This window comes from Rattus norvegicus, chromosome 20 (assembly GCF_021556685.1).
Source record: "Rattus norvegicus strain SHRSP/BbbUtx chromosome 20, alternate assembly SHRSP_T2T, whole genome shotgun sequence".
NCBI lineage: Eukaryota > Metazoa > Chordata > Mammalia > Rodentia > Muridae > Rattus > Rattus norvegicus.
Genome location: NC_141553.1, coordinates 50576834 through 50604809, shown reverse-complemented (window position 1 = coordinate 50604809; position 27976 = coordinate 50576834). Strand labels below are relative to the sequence as shown.

The following is a 27976-nucleotide window of genomic DNA, read 5'->3' as shown; positions in this document are numbered from 1 at the left end:
GGGGTGGGGCACATCCTGAGCCTCAGCTCAGAGCAGGGCAAGCCCCAGCACATCCCGGAGAAGCAGCTCGGAGCATCGTGGAGCCTCTTAGTCCAAGCGCCCTCCATGGCAGACAGGCACGAGTAAAAACAAGCTGCCAAGGATTACAAAATATTCCTCTGCAGTAAGTTCCTGCCATGCCAGAGACTGGAAACTCCTTGACTCTGTCTTCATGGCTCTGTTTGCATGTTTCTCTCGACGCCTCCGCCCGGGTGACAGGAAGCTCTAGAGCAAGGTTCTGCCCACCTATCCTCCAAGTGCTGGAGATCAAATCCAGAGTCTTGCACATGATAAGAGTATGTCCCACCTTTCCTTCCTTCCTCCCTCCCTCCCTTTCCTTCCTTCCTTCCTTTCCCCCTTTTCTTCCTTCTTTCCTTACTTCCTTTCCTTCTTTGCTTCCTTCTTCCTTCCCTTTTTCCTTCCCTTCCTTCTCTTTCTTTCTTTCTTTTTCTTTCTTTCACGTTTAAGTAGATGCTTTGCCATTCAAGGGAATGCCAACATAACATCACCCCTTATCTACCCACAAAGAGCTGAAGAGATGTGATAACAGAATTATCTTGGGAATGCTCAAATCTCCACTTTACACATGACACTGTCATGGGCCTCCCCACTTGGGAAGAAAATTCACCAAAAAACAAAGTTCAAGTTTCCAGGACCCCCTCCCTCGCACAACCCCCTTTCCAAAGCTCTGTACGCAGTTTAGCGTTTACAATTTGTGCTCTTCTTCTCACACAGGTCTCACGATAACAAAATTTGCTTTTCTCCTCCACACTCCTACAAAACACCAGCTGTGTGGAGGTTGTCTCCCCACATACCAGGAACGCTCCAGCTAGGCAGTCTCTACTTCAGCTCAGCCACGGCACTGACCACTTGATAGTACCATCAGCTCCCACAGATGGCAGAGTGCTCGGCCCTACAAGATTCCCTCCATTTCAGATGCCCACTACAAGCAGACTCATCAGCCAGCCATGAGCCCCTTCACAGGTTTAGTTAATCTGCCAACGTGGTTCTTGGAACTCAGGCAAGCACATTGCTTATAACTAATTGTAGAAAACATGCGTTGTTTTTTTAAACAAAAATCTCAAATGTTCGATCTACTAAATCAGACTCAGAAGCCAGATGCTGAGAGGGGCCGACAAACACCAAGCTGACCTTCCTACTCCACCGATATCCCAGAAGGAAAAGGTGTTTTCTCCTTCTCCATGCTGTCTTAAACGCCCTTTGGTTCAAAGACCCTCCGTTCTGTTTATTTGCGTCCACTCCCTGCCAGCTGGTTGCTTGCTCCGCCTCTTGACCCACAGTTGACTTTATTTAGCTGTCGAAGCGTTAGGGGTGTGCACACCACAACACGGTTTTCCCAGCTCAGAATCTTGGCGTTCACGATGCGATCAAATATCCTGAAATAAGCACGCATGGGCCAAAACGCACAGGGAGGACCACAGAGCCGAGGATGGTCCAGCCCATCATGCACCGCACCATCCCTAGGCAGGTGGGCCTGGGCTCTACAAGAAAGCTAGCTTAATATGAGCTAGGGAGCAATGCAGGGGCGAGCCGTAAGCATAGCAATGCAGGGGTGCCGCAAGCAGCAAGGCAGGGGCAAACCGGAAGCAGCATTCCTCTGCGGTCTTTGGTTCAGGTTCCTGCTTTAGTCTCTGCCCGACTTCTCTCAATGGTGGACGTGAACTCGAAGTGTAAGCCATGTAAATCTCTTTTCTCCTAAATTGTTTTCGGTCAGAGAATCTAGAACAAGACATACGTGCCAGAAACTAGTAACAGAAACCAAAATTACATTTCCTATTATAGCACAACCCCACATAGGATCCACTAAGTTACATTGTGTCCGATCCCCGCATTTCCCGGGTTGACCTCAACTTTCGTATATCTCTTTAATGGTCTGTGTGAGGAGTTCTTAGAGACTAGCACTCTGAGGGAAACTGCTGGAAGGATTCCAGGTACTTGCTTCCTCGTGATTTGAAGGTGGATTAGTTCTACCTGAGCTGCAGTACAGATCAAATCTCTCATTCCCACACAGCGACACTCCCGGACTCTCCCCTACCCTGCCAGCACCGGGCACCATCCCGCTTTCTAGTTTTCCCTGGTTAGTGGCTTCCCAGGTTAACTGCCTTACAGCCTTACGCCATGAGGTGATCTCTCACCCCGCCTTAGTTTGATTGTGGCCATTTCTTTGATTGTGAATCTGCATTTTCTTTCTGATCATTGCTAGACTTGTTAAATTTCCCGTTTCAGGAGTCTTTGGCTATATTTCGCCCCTGTCACAAGTTTCTTGAGTGTACAAGTTTGTCGTATGCTCCAGTTGCTGACTCACTTCTACATGACACAAACTGCCTTCCATCTCACACCCTCAGTGGAGATTGAGTTCATTCAGGGTGCTGTGCTGTAGCCATATGCAATTTCTCCAACCCCATTCAGCCTAGTAACAGAAGCCCTTTTCAAGTTAGGTCTAAACTTTGTTGAAAATAATTCTCTTGCTACTACTGAGAAGGAACCTGTGGGATCTTGTGTCTCCCCACCAGATTCTCTGCCTCAAGCAATGAATGAGTTGGACCACACACAGAGAAGTGGTAGTGAGAGTCTTAGCGAGACAGACACATAGACACAGTGTCTTGGAGGTCACTGAGAATGAACCCCTCCCTCGTGGCCTGGGCGGCCATGTTTCCTGTCAGTTTCAATAACTTAGGGGGGGGGCGGGGGTAGGGGCATCTGGTTAAGGCAAGCTACTTCCTCCTTGTCGAGAGGATAAACTTCTCAATTCGGCCTCAAGCCTTGGGAATGGAGCTGACATTAAAAAAAAAAACGACTCCAATATCACACACCATTGTCTCCTCTTTTTCAGAGTGAATCCAGTGGGGCCTGTCAATCACTTAGCCAGGATTCCCACAGCCCAGAAAAGCTGCTTCAGCAGAAGACACATGAGGGGAGAGGGGAACTAATTACCCCCTTAAAGACATAATGTGCTTGGCCTAACCAGAAACCCCTTTGGTGTCTACACTTACAAAGTTGCCATCATGAAGCCCCGTAGCGCCTGCCTACTTCTTTGAAACCCCCTTAGAAGAACATAGCTTTCTCTTTTTCTTTCAGACACAGGCCAAAGCCTACTTGGGCTTTCCTGGCACCTAAGGCTTCCTTACTCCTTCTCCCAAGCACCTCCTTACCACCCCTTAGCCTCTGAATGGCTGACCTCTTCCTCCAGGCAGATTTTACTGCCTGCCTACCCTGTTCCTCTCTGTGTGTCTCTGTGTCTCTGTGTCTCTGTCTCTGTCTCTTCCTCCCTCCCTCCCCTCTCCCTAATTTAATTGTCCTCAAATTTCCTTCCAAGTCCAGTTTAAAATTAGTTTAGTAACGAGACTAAGAGCCCCAAAGGGCCCCAGGAGCATTAAAGGTCGAGTTATTGGAGTTGAGAGAGAAAGCATAGAGTGCACTCCACAGGACGGAGTAGGGCATGGGCAAGGGTGACTAGAGGTCCCTGAATCTTCTGAGGGGGATTCTTTAGACCAGGCTAGGCAGAAGAGCAGCCGATCTGAGGGGCAGGAATGTGGGGAGGCTGAGCTTGATCCACAGCAGGCATGGACCATCTCTAGGTGATCTAAGTTTGGGCAACTGGGGAATACATCCCGTGTGTGTGTGTGTGTGTGTGTGTGTGTGTGTGTGTGTGTGTGAGTGTGTGTGTGTGTGTGACCCATCACCTTTTAGGAACCGGAAGTGCTGACTGTGCATTATAGGAGGCTATAAGAATCTTAAGTGACTTTTTTTAGTATGGCATTTGGCTTATAATGTCGTATCTATCAGTCCCTGGTCACGTGGTGCTGTTGCTTTGGGGCTATACTGCCACCATAGACCATGGTGTAGGCATTCAGGGGAGGCCTACTGTCCTCATGGTGGTCAGATTGAAGAAAAGAAAAGAAAAGAAGAAGAAGAAGAAGAAGAAGAAGAAGAAGAAGAAGAAGAAGAAGAGGAGGAGGAGGAGGAGGAGGAGGAGGAGGAGGAGGAAGAGGAGGAGGAGGGGGAGAGGGGAGGGGAGGGGGAGGGGGAGGAGGAGGAAGAGGAGGAGGAGGGGAGAGGGGAGGGGAGGGGGAGGGGGAGGAGGAGGAAGAGGAAGAAAAAGAAGAGGAGGAAGAGGAGGGAAAAAGGAAGAGGGGAAGGCCAGGGTCTCAAGGCACATTCCCCTCAACCTAATATCCCCCATTACTGAGTTCCATCTCTTACAGATTCTACTGCCTCCCAATAGCACAACAAGCTGCTGGCCTAAACCTGAACCATGTGGACCATTAGGGAACATTCTATATCCAAAATACAGCCACAATTAAATGCAGACTAATCTACCCCAATGCCACATGAGAGTCACTTCTGTGCAGAGGTTCGATATCTGGTGTTTCCTCTTCCTTATCCTACAATTTCAAGGTCGGCCTGCAGAATTTTCTTAGGCATATCTAGAAAATCATATCGGAGCTTGGTGGGATGGAGCACTTGCTGAACAGACCCAGGGACCTGTGCTTGGATCTCCAACATCCACAGGAAAGGACTCATGCCTGCAATCCTAGCATTGAGGGGCAGCAGCAGGCAGACAAGGAGTCGACTTTGCTTTGGTTCAGGGAGATGAGGCAGTGAAAACCCTTGCTGGCCAAAGAGGAAACAGCACAGTGGCTGTCATGGTTCACATCCTTGGAAGCCAGCCATGGGCTCTACAGACACACAAGAGACCTTTGACTAAGCCAGGCACCTACAAAGGGCTGAGCTAAGGGGTGTGGATAAATACCCCACAGAAAGCTGTGTGCACAGCAGGGGGCCGAGAAGGCAGCCAAGCCTTCTCAAGTGGCCTAGCACTCGAGGCAATGGGAAGCCAGTGGGACCTTGGTTGGATTGAGAGAATGAGGCTCTGTGGGCTTGGGGACCGGGAGCCATGGGGTGACTGGGGTCATGAAGGGCAGATGCTGGCAGCCGCCTGTGAAGACAGAACGCGTTAAGTTGGAAAGCAGAAAAGAGTTGAGACCCAAAAGCTCCGTCCGTCCCCTGAGGCCTTGGTTCTGCTGTGCCCATTTCTCACCCATAGGGACTGAGGTGATCCCCAGAGAGACGATAACCCAGGGAGAGAGAAAGATCCAGAAATTTAGTTTGGGGTTATTTTGTTAGTTTGTTGCTCGTTTTGTTTTTGTTGTTATCTGAGGCTGGGTTCCACTGTGTAGCCTTGGCCGACCTGGACCTTGCTATGTAGACCAGGGTCGCCTCGAATATATAGAAATCTGACAGTTTCTGTCCCTGCCCCCGCCCCTGCTTGGCCCCTCCCCTGCCCCGTCCCCGCCCCCGCCCCTGCTTGGCCCCTCCCCTGCCCCGTCCCCGCCCCCGCCCCTGCTTGGCCCCTCCCCTGCCTCTCTTGCCTCCAAAGCTCTGGGATTTAAATGTGTGTGCCGCCATGCTCAATTCAGGAAAGTGTAAGTGTTAAGGCAAACATTGTGTTGAACGATGGGTATTTCGTGGTAATAAATGACTGTAGTTTATTTTACCCGCGATATTGTGTACAGTGTTGTATACATTTCACATCTATTTATGAAATGTTTACCTTCTGAACACTGGATTTAAGCATCTCAAAAGGAAAACTCTGAGGGTGTTTGGTGTGCTACTCCAGTAAACATTGATGTAGCACACTCGGGCAGGTAAGAAATTGAGGCCTCACGAAATCAAGTTTTGCTTCCCTCAAATTGAATTAGAGGCGAGCAGCTTAGGACTGCTGAATGACCTCTGGCTCTGAATGTGAGCGGGGTTTTTGAGCGTGCTCTGGAACAACCCTCCTGAGATCACAGCCCTGCTTCCAGGGCTCTTCTGAATCACAGAAGCTGAACCACAAATAGAGAACTTCCCAGGGTGATGCCTCTACCATACAGAAAATGCATAGCACACCAACGGTGGCCTGGAGCCTTATCGCTGCTCTGCGACTCTTTGTCAGATAGAGTCCAGCCTTTGTGCAGGGGACCTGAGACACTCGCATGGTGCTACTGTTGCCAGAAGTTTTAGGCTTTGAGCCCCGGCAGCTCTAGCAAGCTAGGCTGCTCACATACACCAACTAAATACACAAGTGACATTAATAGAAAGAAGTGCGCGCAGAGGGGATGGGGGGGGGGATTCAATATGGGCCCAGGGGTTAGAGGAATAAATAAGGTGGTGAAGGGACTCCTGCGTGCGCAGCTCAGCAGCCCTGAAACGGCAGGTGGTTCCCGGTTCCCTGACCCATGGCTATCTTGATTCTAGTCCCACCTGCAGAGCTGTCTGACAACCTTGCAGAGCAGGGTGCAAGTTTTCCTGGCAACCAAGATCCTCTCCTGATAGGCACCTGGCTTCAGCCTTTTCTTTCCCAGAATGATTTCTGGGGAAATTACAGTTCCTTGGGGATCCTTGTTTGGATATCGGGTAGCCAATGGGAGCCTTGTTTCTGTCAGGATGCTTATAGTATATTGCTTTAGCAGAGGCAAGAGGGTTGAGATCCTAGACACATGGTAAAAAATCCAATCTCAAAAAAAAGGGGTGGGGTGGGGATTTAGCTCAGTGGTAGAGCGCTTGCCTAGCAAGCACAAGGCCCTGGGTTCAGTCCTCAGCTCCGGAAAAAAAAATCCTCTAAGGAAAAGCAGATTCTGTTTCTGAAAGGCTACACCCCACTCTCCTTGGTGCAGACAGAGCTTTCTGCAAATCCCAGTGGGGGAAGTGCTAGCCGTCCCCCTCACCTAGTCCCCTAACGCTTTAGCCAACCTAGAGGCAGGCAGTTCTGCTCTGAGGGCCTCAGGCTGGCTCTCAGCTGGTACTTGTGTGTGGCTCTACTTGCTAAAGGCCTCTGTCCCATCCTGGCCTCTGGGCATTGGATCCAGGCAAGTGTCCAACCCAGACTTCTCCCAACCTGCTGACTTGTCACAAGCCTCTTTGAACCACCTTCCCGTGGTATGCACAAGTTTTGGCCACGTTGTCCTTAGCTCGTGTCTCGGTATTCCTTTATTTGTTCAACAGGTGGCCCTGTGCCCTACTGTCCATACCACTTGACCATTGTCATCCTGGCATTCCGTTGCCAAGGGGAATAGGAAACTCCAGAAGATTCACAATCAGCCCTATACTCACAGTGAACGGTAGACCCCATGCTGATCTCAGTCACCAGTTCCAGATCAGGTTCCTCCAGTACTGAGGTTGGGGTGCAAAGCCCCATCCCCAGGCCATATCTGCTCTAATCCCCCCCAGCTCACAAGGCGGGAATGATTTCTACATTTATAAATGACTGAGAAGACACCAAAGTAAAAATCATCTGGGGACACACAAAAAGTGAGGGGCTGGAGAGATGGCTTAACAGTTGAGAGCACTGACCACTCTTACAGAGGACCAGGCGCAGTTCCCAGCACCGTGTGGCAGCCCACCGCTGTCCCTTAGCTGTCCCTTAGATCTGACTCCCTCTTCGGTCTCTGTGGGCACCGCAGGTACATGGTACACAGTCTCGAGTGCGGGCAAACTCCAAAATGCATCAAGTGAAATAACTCTCTTTTGTAAAGTCCAACTTTCTGTGTCCATGAGGGTCTATGAGGACTGTCGCGTGTGTCGCGTGTTCCTTTGACTGCGTTTGTGCTTCCACCGCAGAACTGATAATTCCGACAGAGACTTGAAGCCTACAACACTGAAAAGTTTTATTGTCTTGCCTTCCGCAGGAAAAAGTTGTTGTCCAACCTCTGGCCCAGGTTAAGCCCTCCCTGACCTGATGGATGGATGCCTCGAAGGTGAGTGAGCTAAGTAGTCTACAGAGCTGAACCATCGGTTTTCAACTCTGATCTAGCTCAGTCTCCTTGGCTTCTCTTTTCTCTAGGCCTGGAACCATTTTGTCCTTTCTTGTGACTACTTGTCCAGAGCGTCAAAATTTAACACTCAGTTAAGAATGCCTGTTTATTCCTATGTGTACATATGTGACAATGATTAATGAAGAGGCCATGAATCTGAAAGATAGCAAGGGGTAGGTTTGTAGGAGGGCTTGGGAGGGGGGAGGAAAAAAGGGGGAATGATGTAACTATAATTATTTCAAGAAATAGAAGAAATAATTTAAGCTCCTTAAAAAAAAAAAAAAAAACCCTCATGACTTTGCCATGCCTCACTGCGGTCCCAACTGTCAATGAGCACCTATCAAATCTTTTTGTCACTTGCTAAAATTTCCCAGAAAGACATGGAACTAACCAACTTCTGCATCTAAGTGTGCCGGGTTATGAGTTAAGCAAATGACAGGCCTGTGAACAGGTAAGGGCACACAGGGCAGCTTGTGACCCGAAGCTGTCCTTTGGGCTTCCCCTACTAGGGTATGGGAATGACAGAAAGTGAGAGAAATTTGCTTACTAAGCAGAGATGCATGTAAAATTAATGCTATGCATAAACTTACTGGTCGAGCTTGAGAGCAAAGATGGGAGAAAACAGAGAAAGACCCCATGAATAGTAAGTAGCATTAGAGTTAGGGCTGCAGATGTAGCTTGCTGGTGAAGTACATGGCTAGCGTGAGTTCCTAGTTTCAATTCCCAGTATTGCCTCCATCAGCCCACAAAAGAAAGAAAGAATGAACAAAAGAAAGAAAAAGAAAGACGGAGAGACAGACAGACGGACAGACAGAAAGAAAGAGAAAGAAAAAAGACAGACAGACAGACAGACAGACAGACAGTGAGTAAGTCAAGGGAACCTGTTGTTCATAGAGGTAGCCAGGAAGGAAGGCAAGATGGCTACAGAAGTCAGCAGCAGTAGGCTATGTATGTGTTGTATCCAGGGGTTTCATGGAAGCCAAACAGGCAGGAAAACAGGTGATGCACACTTAATATACCAAGAACCAGTGGATACGCGTCTCATCCTGGGAGGATATGTTCCAGACCTAGAAGGCAGAGCACTTACAGCTAGTCCGGTTCTTTAAACTGAAATAAAAACACTAATGCCAGTGGGGAACTAAAGGACCAAAGTGGGAGGGGGGATATTCCAGGGACAACATTAATGTCAACAGAGAGACTCAGGATCAGTAGACCAATAGTGGTACAGACACCTTGAGACTGCCCCACCCGCAACATACTTCTCACCTGAGCACTATGGGTAAGTCTGCAGTGTGGGACACCCACACCCATTTAAGAGATGGGAAGAGAGCATGTGAGGGAGCACTTGCAGAAATATTTGTGGATGACTCCAGCTGACCTTACCACGTTGTATTTAGCAGGAATTGCTGGGAGGATAGTGAGGGACCTTAGTCAGTAAAACCAAAGTGTTCTTGGTCTATTGGATGACTTCAGCTAGAATCTAAAACTATCTGTACTGTACAGGGAGGAAGGCAGAAGAAAACCCAGACAGTCAAGTTCTTTCCGTCACAGCCTACAGGCTGAACTGTTAGCCTATCTATGGGAAACCTAAAGAGTATCATTGGGTTACGCTCTACCTGGGGAAGCCAAATAGCTAAGAGACCCAACCTACCCTGGGACCTAGGAAGACAAGAAGCTTAAATAAGGTCTTCTAGGGCCAAGACTCCCTTCTGTGTCAAACAGTGGCACTATGGGAGCCCCTTACACTGAGTTTTTAGATGTCTGAATTACTTCTGTTGCCTCTGAGTTCGGTAGATAACTTTAGCCAGAATCAAGAGAAGTTTGGCCAATTAGCTAAGTGAATGCTAGGAAGGACTTTTCATTGGTAAAATTCGTGGTCTGTGAAATGGTCTTCAACTGTTGAATGGTATTAGTGCAAATGGGTTGGGCTATATCTCTCCTCAGGCTGCCTGTGCTCTTGTATGAGGTAGGGATAAGACCTTGGCCAGTCTTTACTCAGAACATCAGATGAGAGGCTCTGAATGTGTCTTACATTCGGTCATGAATCTGGATGATTCTGGTTCTGGTGTTGACATCTGCTCTTGAAACTGTTGTTCCACATCTGTAAAGAGAACTTCATTAAAGAATGACTAGAGGGGGCCAGGCATGAACGCATAGGCCTTTGATGCCAGCATGGGACGCAGGAGCAGGAGGACCTCTACCAGTTTGAGGCCAGCCTGGTCTATATAGCTAGTTGTAGGCCAACCAGGACGACATGGAGAAATCTGTCTCAAACAATAATAACAACAACAATAGTGCACCTGAAAGGTTAGAGAGCCTAATGCCGCTCACCTTCCAGACCCAGACGAGCAAATGTTTTTCCATCTCCATGTTAATAACAAACATTCATTTGGGTTAAGACCTTCATAATAAATGTAAAAGACTCACTCTGGCACATCGTTTGAGGGACAGCCTACCCTGGGGTGGGGACATAGGGGATGACTTTGAGAGTATTTATAGTCATGAGACTGGAGCAGGAGACAGTGTCTCACTGTTCAGTTAGCTTTCTCCCTTTCCTTTCCATTTAGTCTAGGATCCTTCCAAATACAGCCACGGGAGTGTTTCTTGGTGATTCTAAGTCCAGTGACGTTGACAATGGTCATCACTACTTGATAGTAAGTATCACAGGGAAATGGGATCAGACCCTACCTTATCATGGCCACGAATAGATGATCATCAGGCGGGGGAGTGGAATGTTCTCTGGGGCCTGGGCAGCGTTCATTCACTCGTCCGTCTGGCCAAACGTTCACGTAGGGTGCCCGCTTGCCTGGTGTGTCCTTGAAAATGAAGCCTCAGGCTGGTGTGTTCTCCTCCCTCAGGAAGTTTGCAGTCCAAGAGCTTTGTGAAAAGCAACAGCGATCAGGGTTGAGTACCTTGGCGGGAGAAATACTGAGGAGTGGGGGCAGGGCGAGGCAGAGGATTCAAGAGATTCAAGAGTGGAAGGTTAATGCCAGTTTTTGCCAGGCTGGAAAAGTTTCAAGGGCGGGGATTCATCACACAAACCAAATGCCGGAGGCCCCCGTGTTTGGGTTCCTATTATAGAATTTATAGCTCAAGGACATCTTTGAGATCCCATGGCCGCTGTCCTTACATCAGTTTGGGACCAGCTGACACCTGGTCCTCTCCTATTTTTATCCCAGAGGGCAGCGAGGTTCAAACCCACAAAATACAGTTGGCAGATTTCATCCCCCAGAGACTAAACATGGAGGGGTTCAGTGACTTGCCCAAGGGCATTTATCGAGTCAACAGTTGAAATAGGAACAGAACACAGTTAGCAGATGCTGGGGCCAGGTGACTCCCCCTTCCCTCAGTGTCTGCTATAGGAGGAATCATCTTGTGAGGTATCAAATGGCCCGAGTCTTTTGATGAGTGTGCAAATCAAAGAGCAAATGAGAAGGGTGGGTGTCAAATTCCCCTTGACGTAACCCCTTCAGACTATGCAGCAACCAACGTGAGAAGAATGTGACCGAGGTTGTACTAAAAGCAACGTTTTCCTAAAAATTTCCTCTCAGAGAACTAGTAAACAGGAGGGCTGGCCCCGAGTGTCAGCCTAACGGGAACGGAGGAAGAGTCAAGGGTGCATTAATTAGCTTAGTGTTCTAGAGAGTCAAAATGACTGTCTGCACTTGATGCTTTTTATAGTTGAGTGTCCCGTGTCGTTAGTCATGGAGGGTGTGGGAGACAGAGGTTTTCATTGGGTTATGACTGTTAGGGCTGTGCAGGGTAGAATGGGGATGGGACTCAGGGTCCCAATCCTGCAAGGCAAAGGCTTGTGAGCCACGGCCTCATTCTGAGAGGTTTGTCTTAAACACAGGTCATTAAGATGAGACTTTGGTGGGCTGCCCAACAACTGGATGAATCCTGGCTGCCCAGATTCCTGCTGATAAAATAGAAGGTGAAAGTTCCTATTCAAAAGATGTTCTGTGATTCACTTCACCATGTGGCAAAGAGAACATGGCCTGTATGTTGTGAGTCTACCTGGCCCTTGCTACACTTTGGATTTGATGTACCACCACAGACCCATGTGTTGAAGGCATGCTCGTCAGGCAAGGCTATTGTGGGGTGAGGTGGGATGTAGCAGAGAAGTCCTAGATCACTGGATGTGTGCCCCCCCAGAAGAGGCACACATGCTCTATGTGGTGCCCACTCTCTTCTCCTTTGCTTCTGGCCACGGTGTGATTGCTCATACACACTTAAGAGCAGGCTTTGCCTCCTGCAACCTTGCCAGAAATTCGTCTTCCTGGTTATGGAGTGGAACCTTTAAGACGATGAGGTGGAAAACCTTTCCTCTTTGTAAGTTGATTGTCTTGTGCGTTTTGTTATAGTGACAGAGATATCCCTCTCACCAACATCTGTGGGAATGACAAAGAAATAGGCTGTTAAATTTTACGTGAGGATCCCTGAGAAGTATGATGTGGCCTGCAGAATTCCACATCTAGCTTCTTTCGGATGGAATTTCTAAAAGAAACCTCTGGCTTCCTTGGCCCTGGAGAGTGATGATTTGGCTTTTCCCTCCATGTGGCTCTCTTAACCAAGACAGGGTGTCGTCTGCCTCCCTGTCCTTCTCTTCCCCACAGCCAGGCACAGCCTGGACTAGGTCTCTCCAGTTAGTCTTTTTATAATAAAAACAAAGCCAAGATGGTTTTTCATGGTTTCCTTTGGCTAAGGTGCAGAATACCCAGATAGACTGAGAAACGACTATTTTCTGTGTTTGCTACAAATGTCTCTGGAAGTCCTTAACACTTAAATTTGTAGACTGAACGAAGAATAAGGGTCTTTGGAGTGTAGTTGGACATGATCTAATTCATTGAAGAAACAAACTGCACAAAAGATGTGGAGAAAGGGTGAGTTTTACCATCTGTTTGAGCCAGGGAACCCCTCTCTCCCCGTCTTTAAACATCAGTCCTGACTTGAGAGCCCTCAGGCTCACACTGGGGTTCACACCCCTGGTCTTCCTTGTTCTTCATCCTGCAGACAGCAGACTGGAGGGCTTCTTGGTCTCCACATTGACGAGGCAGTCTCTAATAGTTTCACGTGTGCTCTGTTACTCTGCCTCTCTGGAGAGCACAGACACAGCTCCCTTAATACCTTTCTGCTTCAAAGAGAAAGGGAAATTAGTCGTTGATCGTAGACTATTCCTTGGTTGTAGACCATGTGCTGAGACCTCCTCCAGCCTTGATTTTATAAATGCACAAAGCACAGTGTCAATATCACAAAGTGAGGAACATCAGCGCTTCTGAACAACGAGCAACTAGAAAGCTGCCAGCCTGGCTCCCTCCTCATCTCACAGGTGCTTAGTAGATGCGCTATATTGTATCAAAATGTATCGAAAGCCCAGAGCCCTTTCCCAGGATTCCGAAAGGTTCGTAACATGAAACTAGCTCTTTCTAGAACAAACAATTTAGGAAGAAGATTCTACTTAATGAAAGAAGTTCCTCTTGGCCAGGTGGCCAGGTGGGGCGCACCTTTGATCCCAGAACTTGTAGGGCAGAGACTGACAGATCCCTGAGTTTGAAGCCAGCGTGGTCTACAGCCACAGCTACACAGAGAATCAATCCTTTTCTACAGAAAAGGAGAGGGGGGAAAGGGGGGAAGAAAACGGGTAAGGAGAAAAGTTCCTCTGGATGGGACAAATCCTTTGGTTTTCTATCAGGCTACAGGAGAACCTAGAAGTTAGTTCACAGAGAATGGAATCTCTTCTCTGAGATCTAGACTGGCACATCCAACTGTCCACTGGACATTGCCCCTTAGCTGCATTCCAGAACCCACGTCTCCACTTCCACACTGCCAGACGGCTTCAGCTGCAGTGTCCCTTCAATGATGCCGCCATTTTTATGTTCAAACAAACATCCAATCTAGAAACAAGGGAACCATCTTAAGCCTTTTTCTGTCACCTCCTCCTCCACCATCCTACTAAGTCCTGGAACCCTACCTCCTAAAGGCCGACTGTATCTGACTACTCCTGCCCACCACAGCCGTGGCTGAGGCTACCAGTCTCACTTCAGGCCTCCAACTCTTCCCTGCCTCTGTTTCCTAGTGAGTGGAATAATCCTTCCAGAATGCAAATTGGATCCTGTCACTGACTGGTCTGGGGCAGGGAGTCACAAAGTGGCTCTGGTGAGGACAAAGGCCACATGAAGCTTGCAAAGAGCCCCCTTGCTTGAACTGTTTTCTCTGCCACCTCCTCAATCTTTGAGCTATGAAAATGAGGTCCTGGGTGAGCCAGTCGTGTGGCCGATTGCTGACCCCCAGACCTCAGCTCCGAAGCTCCGTCTTACCTTACATGTTCTACAGCATAGCCATGTCTTGCTCAGAGCTCTTGCCTACTTGCCGGTGAAAATCCCTATTCCGGTATTTGGCTGTAGCTCCCACTGAGAATGTCTGTTCCTCATTATTTTACAAAAAAAGCAAAAGGATAAAGACCGAATATCAGATCGGTTGTTGCCCCATGACTTGGGGGAGGGGCGAAGGTCACGGTGAATTTGTGAAGCAACTTCTCAGGGTGACGAAATGTTCTGTGTCTTGACTTGGGCAAAGGTTATACTACCTTACGCTATTGTCAGAAACAATAAACCCTGTACACTTTAGACAGGTAAATTGGGGGCTGGTGGGATGGCTCAGCAGGTAAAGGCAGCGGCCACCAAGCCCAAGGACCCAATCCCAAGGACCCAAATGAAGGAGAGGGAACTGACTCTCACAAGTTACCCTCTGACCTCCATACCTCTCACAGTGGCATGCATGTGCCTCTCCCTGCCGCCACTCCCCGCCCCCAAAATAACTAAATAAAATGAGCGGTGCTTATTATGAAGACTACCTCAAGAAAGATAGTTTTAAGAAAAGTTATGTTTCCTGAAGACAGATTTAATATTTAGGGGACTGCTTGACCCACATAAAGGGATGCAGTGGGCAACTGTTAAATGAGTGAAGTTTATTCCCGCTCTCATAACTTTTTGTATAACTGGCATTACTTTTTTTTTTCTTTTCTTTTTTTCGGAGCTGGTACTTTTTTTTCTTCCAGAAGTGGTACAAACCTTGGCACCTCATCTTCGGGACTTTCTCCAATGAAACGTGCAAACCTGAGCTCATCCAGTGGGGGAAGATGCTTTGAGGATAACTCAGGAAGAGCCATGACATCGACAGGCAACGGCAGCTGAACCCACCATGTACGCCATGTACGTACGGCAGAAGTGAGGGCTGAATGCCCATGGGTGGAGATTTGACGAGGGAGGATTTGAGGTCCTCTGTCCTGAGCGTTCTCTTCTAGAGCCTCGGAGCTCTGGACTGAGCATGTCCTGTGCGTATGGATGGCCCATACTCCTGGTTCCTTAAGCTGTGCTCTCCATCATGGCTCCCCAGTGCCCGGCAGCTCAAGCCAGGCAGGGGCTCCGGCTCAGACCATGAGCAGCAGCCAGGAAGCCATCGAGGATGCAGACAGACAGCCTGGAACGACCATAGGCGAAGGCTAGGCCTCCCTCACACTGACCCAGCCATTCAGGTTGAGAATCCTTTATGGGAATTTGCATTGGCACTCCCTCTCAAGAGCAAAAGAATATCTTGAGCTGAGAAAGATCAGCTGAGTGAAATGAGGTAGAGATGTGGCAAGAAAGAAGGCTGGAGCTGAGGGCCAACTGTAACTTTGTCCCTGGGCTCCCCAACTGAGTCTTTCGGGCTGACGTCCCCAGTTAAGAATTGTATCCTCCCAATATAACAGCCGTGACTACTTGTAAGGGACCCTGGAGATCAGGCTTAGTAACCTTCCTTCATGGAAGATGTGGGGTCGGACACTGGACCCTTACCTGGGATTCTTGGCCACTCCTTCCTACATCTCCAAGCTTGTTAATGTGACCTGCCCGACTGCATGTGGCATTGTGGTTTGGAGAGCTGCAGTACACACAGACGGTGGAAGGTCGAGGGAAGGCCATCCCTGCTACGGAGAAGTTATCAGTGCCCGGGGTCCCCTGCTCCTGTAGGTAACCCTTCAACCCTGCTCTGTAAATTCATTGGCTCCCACATTGGACCCCCTGAAGGCGGGACCTGTCCTTCTGGTTTATCCTTGATGCTCCATAAAGCAGTAGATATTTGTCTGCATCTCCCGGGAAAAGCGTTCTGTGAACCCTGTGCTGTGTGGAAAATGTACTCTCAAGGCCCTGTTGGCTTAGCCCATTTTAGGAAAATAAACAACAACAACAACAACAACAACAACAAACGCACAAACAGAAAACAAGCAAACGGAAACCCCGTGTGGATGGGTTTCCCGAAGGTCACTCAAGTCATGTCGTCATGGCCTTTGAAAGGTGGCGGCTTCTCTCCCGCTCTTCCAGATGCACACAATCATGTCGTGCTGCTCAACGTCACTGCTTTCCTCGTGTGCAGCTGGTGGAGACTGCTGACGAATGCCCAGAAGGCCTGGGTGGCCGCTGGCAAGCCTGACTATGTCCAAAGGAAATGACGTCATAAGAGGCTTCGGGCTTCCGGGGGCTGCTGGGAAAGCCTAATTAGCCGCGCACACCACTGAGAAGCTATGAATTTTCTGAAGGAAATAAACGGAGGAAGGAGTAACTATGACAGTCATGAAATAAACGGAAGACCGGAAAGGCTCGCCTGGAGCGGACCTTAGCTTGCCTCCGGCCTTCACTCCGAAGTGATCACGGCCTGAAATTAGTGACTTCCTCTGCTAACTCTTGACAGCTGCTCAGCTCAGCCAGGCGTACGTGACTTTCACCTACCGCAACCAGCCTCTCTGAACTCAGTGACATCTCCACGGCAACCACATCAGGTTTCTCCACTGATGTTGGGACAGAAAGGGAGAAGAAATTGAAGTTTTGTTTGAGGGGGCTGAACCCTGAGCTGTCAGGGGGAAGGGCGATGAGAGGTTCTAGGTATTGTCCTCCATTTTTTTTTTTTTTTTTTGATGAGCTCCAGGGTTTTTCTCAGTGAGAGTGGGAGATAGATAGCAGTTTTGCGTTTTACTGCTCACGGAGGAAGAGGAATCTCTCTTGGATGCTGTCGGAATGACAAGGAGGAGGTTTAGGGAACACTGTGCACACCAAGGCCTTTCTGTGAGTGCCGGCCCTGGACCACACACTGCAGAGGTCGTTTACCCAGGAGAATGCAGACTGAAGAGAGGTGTCACAAAGCAGGAGTCCAGAGAGAGTCCAGTCCTGTCCCCAGAGCTGGGGCAGCTGAGGCTTACAGCCAGCTTCACTGTATTCTCCGACTCACCTAGGCTTAGTCCTTGCCGTTCTGCTGGGTGACATTAGGTAGCCTGGAGCACCACAGCAGGTCAGACTGAATCAGCAGTCTGTTGACAGTTTATGGATACGGCAGTCACCGGGAGAGTCACCTGGAGAGTCAAGAGTTTCCACCTCCCAGGAGCCACACCCTTCCTTCCCCGAGGGTCAACTTGGCCTGCATGACTGGGTTCTGGTCCACTTCCCAGTTCCAGACTGGGCCTTGTTCATTGCGTGCATCTGCCTTTGTCACTGTCTCATTACCCCAGGGGCATTCCTCTTCTCCAGAAACCCCTGAGAGCCACCCTCTTCCTATGCCGGACTTACTTTTGCTAGCTGGCGGCTCTTGTGCTGTCTGTCTGCCTCCTGCAGAAAACTGGGCCCTCTCACTTCCTCGAATGACTGTTGTCTACATTTGTGTGGGGCCCCTGGAGATAGGACCTTAGGCTACCTGTACCTCTTCCTGTAACTATCCCCAAACACCTCTCAGCTTTGAGCAGGATTTTCATAGATGAAGGATGCTTCCAAAACAAGGAAACCCAAACCTTCCTCCTTCCCAAGCCCAAGTGGGCTATAACAGCAGCATCCGAAATGGGTCTTTAAAGCTATCCAACGTGTAGAAGAAAGCACAACCAGGGCATAGGGGGCTAACTTCTTCCCCCTCATCAGACCTCAGTAAAGCTGCCCCAGCTATTCATCCCCACTTGGCAGACCATCCTGGTTGGACAGATGAGCTCTCTCTGGGCCACCTGGGCCACTGGCAGGTTTGCACACCAAACCTTCCTGGAACTGGGTTGTGTAAATACAACGAATACCGTCCTAAGGTTCTTAAAGTAAAAAGATTAAAACTAACATTTACTAAACATAGCCACTCATTATTTGCAAAATAAGGGAGGCAGGAGGAGTGTAAAGGGATGGGACATGGCAAGGTCTTGGAGGAGCTTGGGACTTTTAAATGAGATAATGTTAAATAGTTTTAAGCAGGATGTAATCAGATGGGACTTTAAGAAAACCGTTGTGCCGTTAAAGGGCCAGAGAATCGAGGGCTCAGAGACCAAACGTGCCAAGAGGCTACAGTGCTAGTAGCTCCAAGAGGAACACTGTGGTTTGAAGGCATCCAAATATTAAAAAATCAATTCAAGAATCAGGAGTTGTCACTCAATAAAGGCTGATTTGGCTGGGCACTGTGGTGAGTGCCGAAGAGACAGAGACAGGAGGCTCGCAAGCTGGAGGCCAGTTTGGGGCTACATATTTGTAATTAGAGAGATGGTTCGGTGGATTAAGGTGCCCGCCCCCCAAGAGTTTTGACAACCTGCGTTACATCCCCCGTGGAAGGAGAGAACCAGCTCCGAAGGTTGCCCTCTGGTTTTGGCACGTACACCATGGCACTCCTGTGTGTGCACGCACACATGTTTAAAAATGGTTGTTCTGTTGTTTTGGTTTTGGTTTGGTTTTTTAAGGAGATTAGGTCGTGGGGTTTCTGCCTCTGTGAACTGGTTAATGCTATCATGGGAATAGGTTAGTTATGTTGAAAGTAGGCTTAAAACAGTAAGCTTAACCCTCTTGTATTTCCTTGATTATTTTGAGACAGGGTCCCTCTAACATAGCCCTGGCTATTCCAGGGCTCACTGTGTCGTTGGCCTCGAAATCACAGATCTGCCTGCCTTTCCCTCCCAAGGCTGGGACTAAAGGATCGTGCTGACACCCAGCGCCTCTTGGACTCTTGCTGTGGACTCTTGCCCTCCTGCCTTCTGCCTCGGATGACACAATATGAAGACCCTCACCAGGGCCATGCTGGCAAAATGTGCTTGAGATTTCCCGGCCTCCAGAACCATTAGCTGTTAAATAAATGTCTGTTGTCTATGAAGTACCCTGTCTGGGGCAGTCTGTTAGAACAACAGAAGAGGAAGACAGGGGCAAGAGGCCTCACGGGCAGCAGGTGCTCAGTGCACAGGGGCGCGCTTCTGGGTCTCCCCTGCCCACACCACCCATTCTTCCTTTACTTCCTGCTGACGTCTCTCCTCTGCCTTCCCCCCTCTTTCTAGGGGCGTCTTTCTCTGCATGCCATGTCTCTCCTGCCCTTTAACACTGTGCCCTCTGCTCTTTTCCTGCTCTAGCTTGCAACGAGGGTGGGGAGAGTCTTGCTTTACACCAAGAAACTTCCACTACCAGTTTTAAGGGGAAGGATGGCCCCAGAACTGGTCTTTCTTCCTGTCTTTTGGAAACAAGTGGACAGATCCTGCCATCGCAGAAACAGACGACCAAAGGCTTCTGGCTCTACCTGGGGCTCCACAGAAGTGACTTATCTGAATTTATTACCCGCCCCACCCCCCTCACCCTTCAGTTTGCAATACTCTGGAAGCTTTTCTTGACCCTCCTTTAACCTAAAATGACAGCTCTCCTGGTGCCCGAAAGCCCACCCATTAAGCTAGTCATTTCTTTTGCGTTAATCATTACTTTACCCTAATGATCCCCCTTTGAACATCAAACTGCTCCTGGAAAGGATGAAAAGCCCTTTGGCTCTCTAAACAAAGAATGGAGGGGAAGCACAGAAAATTCTCAAACTCTCCTGATGAGATTAATTATGACAGGTTACAGAATTAACAATATAAGAGGGGAAAAAGGAATGTTATCAATGTAATTACTTTCTTATATCATCTTTTCTAATTTTCTCTAGAACTGGAGAGGGTGCATTTTAATAACTTTTTCCTTTACATTTTTAATTTTTTTTTTAAGCTATTCTATGTGAATGGGTATTTTGTCTACTTGTGTATCAGCATGAACCTGATGCCCTCAGAGGCCAGAAGGGGGCGTTAGATTCCCCTAAGGACTAGAATTGGAGATGGTTGTGAGCTGCCATTGGGGTGCTGGGAACCCGGATCCTCTGGATGGACAGCCATGGGCTCTTAACTGCTGAGCCATCTCTCCAGTCCCTAATGACTTTTTCTAGGAGTAGACAACCCTGACAGTCTCGTTGCCATGTAAATTCAATGTTACAGTCCTCCAGGGAGTTCTGAGTTCTGTTGCCGTAGTTGAATTTTTTCCAGTTCTTCAGTTTCATATAAATGGCGTTGCTTTGGCTTAATAAAACTCTCTGTCGGGTCACACATACATATGTATGTGTGTATGTATATATGTACATAGGTACCAGCAACCTGTCCATTTCTAACACTGTAGAGAATTATATGAATGGATTACAAGTTCTTTATCTTTTTTTTATCCATTTATTATATATAAGTACACTGTGGCTATCTTCAGACACACAGAGCAGAGCATCAGATTCCATTACAGATGGTTGTGAGCCACCATGTGGTTGCTGGGAATTGAACTCAGGGCCTCTGGAAGAGCAGTCAGTGCTCTTAACCACTGAGCCATCTCTCCAGCCCTATCTTTTTTTTTTTTAACTAAAACTTCTATGAATGTTCTTGTATAAGATTTTATGCATCTGTGCACTAATTTTTTCCCTTGGGTAATATACCTATACCTAGAGATATTATTTGTGTTAATAATTTAATTAATTAATTAATTAATTAAAATGTATTTGTAGTAAATACATTTAGTTATCCTAAAATCTGCTAGAGTTCCAAAATGATGATACTGTTTGTTGTTTATTGAAACAAGGCTAACTTCAAAGCATTCATCCTCCTGCCTCAGCTTCCTTCCTGGGTGTTTGTTTCTATATTGCCACCAGCAGATGTGTGAATGTCAGACATTTTAATGTCCTTGGAGACAGTGGGCGCTTTCAGTGTTTTCAATTTTAGCTGTCCTAGTAGGCAAACCTTTTGTAATATATTTCTCTTCTTGGAGGCATGGATTGCCAAGCCAGGGGTCCTGGTAGAGGAACGGAGGCCTCACAGGAGTGGCAGCTGAGACAGTGGTGTGCCAATGAAGTCTTTTGCTCTAACAATAAACTAGGGGCTATAAACTACAGGAATACTTTATGTAAGTGTCAGCTAAAGAAAGCCAGTGTTCGGGACTATACCACCAGGGGGAGGGAGCTAACCTAGGCTAATTCTGAAGTACTCTGGATGGTGTACATTTGTAGACAGCACTCTAAGCTGACATCTGATGGTCCTGCAGGGAAAGGATCTCCTATGAAGATTCTTGGTTGCAAGTGACAGAATGGAAAAGCGATGTGTTGAAAGGTATGTAGTTACTGACAGAATTTAGAGAGTAGTGTGATCTGACAATAAACCTTCAAATGGACTTCAGTAATGCGTTATGTAATGCTGGGGGTATGGCTGAGTGACAGGGTGCTGGGGGGTGGGAGGATGGTGTGCCCAGAGTTTTCTAACTTGTCATTCTCAGCAAGTCCTCACTACTCCAGGGTCTCCTCACAGTATACTGAAGCCTGTCCCAGGAAGTCCAGGGTGGAGGCAGTAGAAGTCAGGAACTTCAGAGGGAAGAAAATCATAGCCCAAGCATTCCACTCCTGCTCAGGTGTCTGTCTGCCTGTCCATCTTTCTGTCGTCCCATCCTGTCCCATCCCATCCCCCATCCCCCATCCCCCATGCCCCATCTCCTGTCCTCATCCCCATCCCCCATCCCCCAACCCCCATGCCCCATCTCCTGTTCTCACCCCCATCCCCCATCTCCTGTCCCCACCCCTGTCCCCCAGCTAAACACAGGGAGCACATTGCCTAGAACCTTGGAGCTTTGCCAAGGCCAGTGATAATATTTAAGGCTGGGGAATTTTTTTTTAAGTGGTCAGTCCAATATGGAGACACCCTTTCCTCACTCTTTGGTGGCAACCGTGTCTCCAGCTAACAAGTCTGTGAACTTTTATTTACTCCACTGTTCCCAAAGCCAAATCATCAGGAAAATGAGAGAGATCACGAACAAGCAAGAAAGTAAGACCGGGGACGAGCGACTGCGAGGTGCAGGGGTGGATCCAGAAGAGCTGGTGAAAATGTCTCTGCTGAAACGGGCTGGCCTGCTTCGGGGGAGGGAGGCATGCATTTTTGTTCGATGGGGAGAAAACTGGTCTGGGGTTATCATGAATGTACTACTGTATGACCTCAGGCAAGTCACAACCCTTAACCCTCATTTCTCCACCCATAACATGAAGGTTGTTGGCTTGATGAGCAAAGAAAAGTGACCCATTCGGTGATCACACTCTTACTGAGATTCATACCTGTCAGGAAGAGAGAAGGGATCTGTGACACAGTTTGTCTAATGCTCTACTGAAACTCAGGCATGGATTAAAAAAAAACAAACCTCATCCAAATGACTGTTCTCAGTGTTCAAACTATGCAGCCTGTGATTAGCAGAATCTACTTGGCCATAATTGAGCAGGGTAGTTCTAGGGGGAAAAAATTATACAAAATTTCACTAAATGGCCATTCATTTGAAACAAGAGCTTCACAAGACTAACCAGACCTCAGGGACTGGCATACTGCACCCATTACCTAGTACAAGTACCCTCAGTTACCTTCCACTGCAGGGGTAGTGGCTTTCTGGTCACCCATCCACAGCCCACTATAATTTATTTTCTTTGTGGTAAATGGCAAACATGTGTAAATTAGTTAAATGGATTTAATATGTGGCTGTTTTTGAGGATCAAAAATTCGTGACCACGCCTTCCAAGGAGACACATCGGCCCACATGTGGACCTAATCTCCACTTTTGTTTCTTTGTTTTATTTCTGTTTCCTCCAAATGACTTCATTTTCTTGTTGCCGAGGCCAAACGATTTTACTAAGCGGTTGCTTGGGCTTACTTTACGAGCAAACGCTTTGCGTCGACTTTGCATCCCTCCGCTAGCCACCACAGCTGCCGCCAGCTGCAGGTCGAGGGATGGCAAGCTTGTCCAACCCATCTCTTCTCAGAGAAAGCCGGGGCAAGCCATGCTTCCAGTCCACGCCGACTTTGATGATGACAAACACGTCATTAGCACCGAGGAGAAACAGTGCTTTAAAGTCATGACATGGTTACTCTTCTGCACTTGGCACGGCAAGACGACAAGCGTCACTACAGTCTGGAGCACATAAGAAGGATGTTTGACATAACTATTAAAACAAGAAAGAGACCAAGGCAGAAGGAAGCAAACCCTTCCCAGACGAGACAAGAAGAATGAAAGGAGTATGTGACCGATTTGGTTAGGCAAACCTTTTAAAGTTCCAGGCTCAAAGTCCAAGCAGAGAACCGAGAGATAAAAAGTTACCATCTATAACTCACCTCCAAGTCCACGAGAGACCAACCACTCAACAGGGCTAACAAAAGATACATAAAAACAAGAGCGTCTGGAGGGAAAGGCAGAGCTCTGATTCTTGTAGCAGTTTCAAATTAAAGCACTATGACAGCTTTCACCTGAGGGACAAACAGAAGGAATAAATAAAAGGAACCGGAACATAGCACCATATATATTTTTTGTTTAGTTTTTTTCCCCTAGCACAAATAATTCTTCTAAGAACACCCGGGAACACAGACTTAGAAGACATACATTTTATATAACGTAGGTGGTATAAACAAGGAGGTAGATTTTACATGATTTTTTTAAAGGCAGCAGCTCTGACAGCTTAGTCTCCTAAAATACTGCACAGCACCATCTTTCCATGTGAGCTATAAGAGATGTCCACCACTGTCATTCAAGAGTGGTTTCCGGGGCTGGAGAGATGGCTCAGTGGTTAAGAGCACCCGACTGCTCTTCCGGAGGTCATGAGTTCAATTCCCAGCAACCACATGGTGGTTCACAACCATCTGTAAAGAGATCCGATGCCCTCTTCTGGTGTATCTGAAGACAGCTACAGTGTACTTATATATAATAAATGAATAAATCTTAAAAAAAAAAAAAAAAGAGTGGTTTCCTCCCTCTGAAGACTCTGCTGAAACTGAATCTACGGTGAGGGTGAGCATTTACTCTCACTCTGGTGCTTAGAGGCAGGGCCTTGGGAGCTGATGGGGAGAGACAAGGACACCACCATTGAATCTTTGTGGCCTTACAAGAGGGAGAACAGAATAACATAGAGGAGTAGAGGCAAGCCTAGATGTGCTCAGGTGTGCATGCACCAACATAAAAAGACGCCATATGGTGTCCTAAGCCCTCTCAGGTTTCCACTACCAAGGTCATAGACATGGGTCATGCCAGAACTGTGAGCCAAAATAACTCTTTCCTTATACCTTACTTAGTCTGCCATATTGGGCTATTAGCAACAGAAAACAGATAAGACATTCCCTCTGATCCCACAATTACCATACAACCTCAAAATCAGATTCTTGGACATTTATCTCAGGAAAAACCATAACTATGTCTACACAAAATATGTATTTTTTCCCTATAACTCCGTATTTAAAGCAGTCCATATGTTTGGAAAGGGTCGACTGGCCAAGCTGTGCTGACTCTACATCATAGAATGCTACGCAGCTGTAACAACGTTGATGGACACGACTTGGGTGAGCCCCAGTGAAGTTACGACAAATAAAAAGCCAATTCTAAACGTATACCAACAACACGATTCCATTTAGTAAACGTTTATGAGATGAGCAAGGTATGCAAATGGGGAAGAGATGAGGGGGAAGGGGAGAGGTAGAAGGAAAAGTAGAGGTGGCCACAGAAGGTCAGCATGGGGTTCTAGGCGATGGTCTTGTTTGTCTCGACGATGCAGATCTCTGCACGTGATAAAAAATTATACAGCATTAAGCACACAATGTGCACACACGCAAATGCATTTTTAAAACAACAGAGAAGGCCTGGAGAAGAAGAATGGATCAGATCAAGACCAATAACATTCCCTTGTGAAACTACGCAGAAAGGCACTGCCTTTGGGCTTGGGAGAGTAGATCGCTTCATAGAAGGCTTGTCAGCATGCATGAAGCCCTAGGTTCAAATCCCAGCATAAACCGGGCATCATGGCACATGCTATAATCTGGTAGGGATACGAGGCAGGTGGGACAGAGGTTCAAAGCAATCTTCAACTCTATGCTGAATTCAAGGCCAGCCTGGAACATGTGAGACCTTGTCCAAAAATTAATATATAAAACAATGTCATTATTAACAACAACAAAGCATGCTACTATTGAAGGAAACTGGGACCCTGAGAAACGGTACAGAGGCTCCTCCTCTGTCATTCTCAGAGGTACCTTTGAAATCTGCCAATACTCTCACCACAAATAGTGTCCTAAACGCATGTAAACCGATCCACAGGGTCCCCAATAAACTATTTTACACGTGTCACAAGATAATCGAAACAGAATTATTCTACTTGCGTTAAACACGTGGATTCAAGTGTGGACAAATAGAGGAAGATGGGGAACGACTTGAACTGTAGCCTGCGTTCTCTCACGGTTTTCCGGGGTCTATGGCCAGTGCGTCTTACTTTGTGTTCTGTTTCTTTTTAAAGGGAGGGACTTGGTATGCAGTAATGAGGGTTGTTCCACTCTCTCGTTTGGGGTAATGAACAATGTCCCACACAAGCTGGGATCAAAGAGGCAAAGTAAGGGGGGTTCAGGGAAACTCGGAGGATAAAATATGGAAGGTTGGAACCCGGAGGGAAGCTGACTCATGGTGAGCAGACTAAAGTATGGCTTTTATTTTCTATCTGGGATTGGAACGACCGAGTGGAGGTGACCATATAGGTTCCTCTCACTACAACAGTCCTTAGGGAACCAACGTGGGGACCCTGCCAGTTACTAGGCCTGGCTCTTTATACCGTACATGTGTGTGTTCTGGGAGGGGTTTCAGGTCTCACCCGACTCCTGCACTGTTAGGCAGATTCAGACAAGACTCTACTCTCCTCAGAAGTCCACAGCCATTGTTCTTGAGGTGAAGTCCAAGTTGCATTTCTGGCTGCTTTCCTTTCTCCAGGGTGCTGGTCGCCCTGAGAAATACCCTCTGGTTTCTCTAATTGGGGCACTTTACAGGCACTCGCCTCAGAGAGCTAGGAGTCTGAGCTGGCTGGGTGTGGGGAGTGGACCAGGGGCCATGCATTCCCTCTACGGGAGCTTCAGCAGAACTCCCCGTGTGCATGAAACACTCACTAAGCTGTTGGCTCAGTTCATGTCTAGGAACATGGTAATCAGTCACCTGTTGCCACAGACCCCTGCACCTCCCTCTTTGCATGCCGAGTAAAGTCAGGACATCGTATTTGCTGTTGTATGTATGGCCCCATTAAGACCAGCAAAGGCAATTCCACCGAAGTGACATCATTATCTTCTCTGCTGACAGGAGGGCTTCTCTAGGACCCAGCACTCCTCTAACCATCCATTTTTCTGGCCTTGATGATGTGCTCTTCAGATCCCACTGAAGAAGCTGCGAATGGCAACCTTGCGGCTTCATTTTCCATGCCGGGTCCTTTCACTCCTTGGCTCACTGTGGTTTACAGATAAGCAGTACCTTGGGGTCTCCTAAGAGCACAGCAGATTGTCAGGCACCGCTGGAGAACTACTAAATCAGAACCTGCATCTTAACCAGATCCTCAAGCCTGTGAACATTTGCTTCATAGCTGCAGTGCCCAAAACTCTACCACACACACGTTTGCTTTGTTTTTTTTGTTTTTTTTTGTTTTTTTTTTTTTTTTTTTTTTTTTTTTTCTGGAGCTGGGAACCAAACCCAGGGCCTTGCGCTTGCTAGGCAAGCGCTCTACCCCTGAGCTAAATCCCCAACCCCCTTTTTTTTTTTTTTTTTTAATAATGTGAAAACTATTTGTTTTAAAAGAACAGAGTCTTGGGCCTCATCCCAAGAGTTTGCTTTTTTATTTTTCTTCCAGAAAGAGGGCTTAAGAGTCTTGCCCTCAGCCTCAGCCAGCGTCTCTCCTCAGAATTAGAAACCTGGTTGGCTTTAATTGGTTCTACAAGCAACACTTGGCATCAGACCCTGGTTGTTAACGGTAACAACTGCAGATTGTTGAAAAGCTCTCGGGGTTACCAACGGATGCTGGCCTCCACATGGGTAACGTTCAATACTTATTCATAGTTCTTAACACATCTTGCTGCTTAGGCATGCTCTCTGGAGCATTAAAAAGAATCTGGGCGACCTCTGCTACCTTTGACAGAGCTATCAGGGCTCACAGTGTCTTGTCCCTGTTTACGCTGCGTCCCATGCAGTGACAACTGATAGTTTTCTTTAAAGTGACAGAACCACACTCAGGTTGATGTCATTTTCCGTGCTTCAAACCTCCCTGTTCCCCCACAAGATTCCTCTTGAGCTCTGAAGCTCAACCAACCAACCCCAGATTCCATTTCGAGGGTCTGCTTATTGATGTAACTTCCAATATCAGTTGCCTGACTAGGGTACCAGCAAGAAGCAGGGGTATGCTCCAGCTAAGGTAATTAAAGGGATAACTCTTTATAATGCGGTAGAGGGAGAAAGAAGAAAGGAGAAAGAGAGGGAAAGAAAGACGGCTAGAACCAGGAGCTGATAGCGGTTGAGAATTACTCATCCAGACACGAGGGGGAGGAGTATTTGGAGAAGGACCCATAAAGAGAAGCAGTGACTTTAGCCCAGGGATTCAGCCTGTGGCAAACCGGAAGAGGGGAAGCTAAATAGATGAGCATCTGACCTCACTATTCTAGGTCCCGTTCTCCTCCAAAGATCCCCAGTGGACAAGCTTAGATGGAAACCAGGAAAGCAAGTAACCAAGATACCTTCTTGGGTAACGAGTGGATTTGGAAGAAAAAACAAAGAAGAAACAAACAAAAATACAAAACTCTTTAGCACAGTAAGAACGGCCACAGGCCTCGTTCTGAACAAACGAGGCGTGGTGCGCTCCTGTCCAGCAGGTCTTGGGGTGGCTGGGCAGGCCACAGGCTGGGCTACTGTATGAACTGAGGCTCTCAACACAGACAGGAGGCGGAGCCTGAAAGGTTCCAAGATGTAAAGGTCAGAGCTGGAGTGTGGAGGTGCACATCGGTGATC

The 27976-nt window shown here is 47.7% G+C and overlaps 2 long non-coding RNA genes across 16 annotated transcripts; one reads left to right on the top strand and one right to left on the bottom strand.

Moving 5' to 3' along the window:
• Positions 1-591: 591 nt before the first annotated feature.
• On the bottom strand, positions 592-15819 carry LOC102555396 (uncharacterized). Of its 9 annotated transcripts, none has more exons than XR_015645295.1 (4): positions 14174-14350; positions 10545-13750; positions 9889-9957; positions 592-1779 (listed from the first exon to the last, which is right to left on the bottom strand). It is a non-coding gene; the product is annotated as an uncharacterized LOC102555396 (long non-coding RNA). The 9 variants fall into 9 exon arrangements; XR_015645291.1 differs by having other exon boundaries at positions 10545-12990; XR_015645296.1 differs by having other exon boundaries at positions 10545-10733; positions 14174-14349.
• LOC102555452 (uncharacterized) lies at positions 7415-18992 on the top strand. Of its 7 annotated transcripts, XR_015645284.1 has the most exons (6): positions 7415-7505; positions 7731-7799; positions 7886-8029; positions 10429-10514; positions 14892-15067; positions 18717-18992. It is a non-coding gene; the product is annotated as an uncharacterized LOC102555452 (long non-coding RNA). The 7 variants fall into 7 exon arrangements; XR_015645283.1 differs by lacking the exon at positions 7886-8029 and having other exon boundaries at positions 10429-10510; positions 14914-15067; XR_015645286.1 differs by lacking the exon at positions 7886-8029 and having other exon boundaries at positions 10424-10510; positions 14914-15067; positions 18748-18992.
• Positions 18993-27976: the final 8984 nt, after the last annotated feature.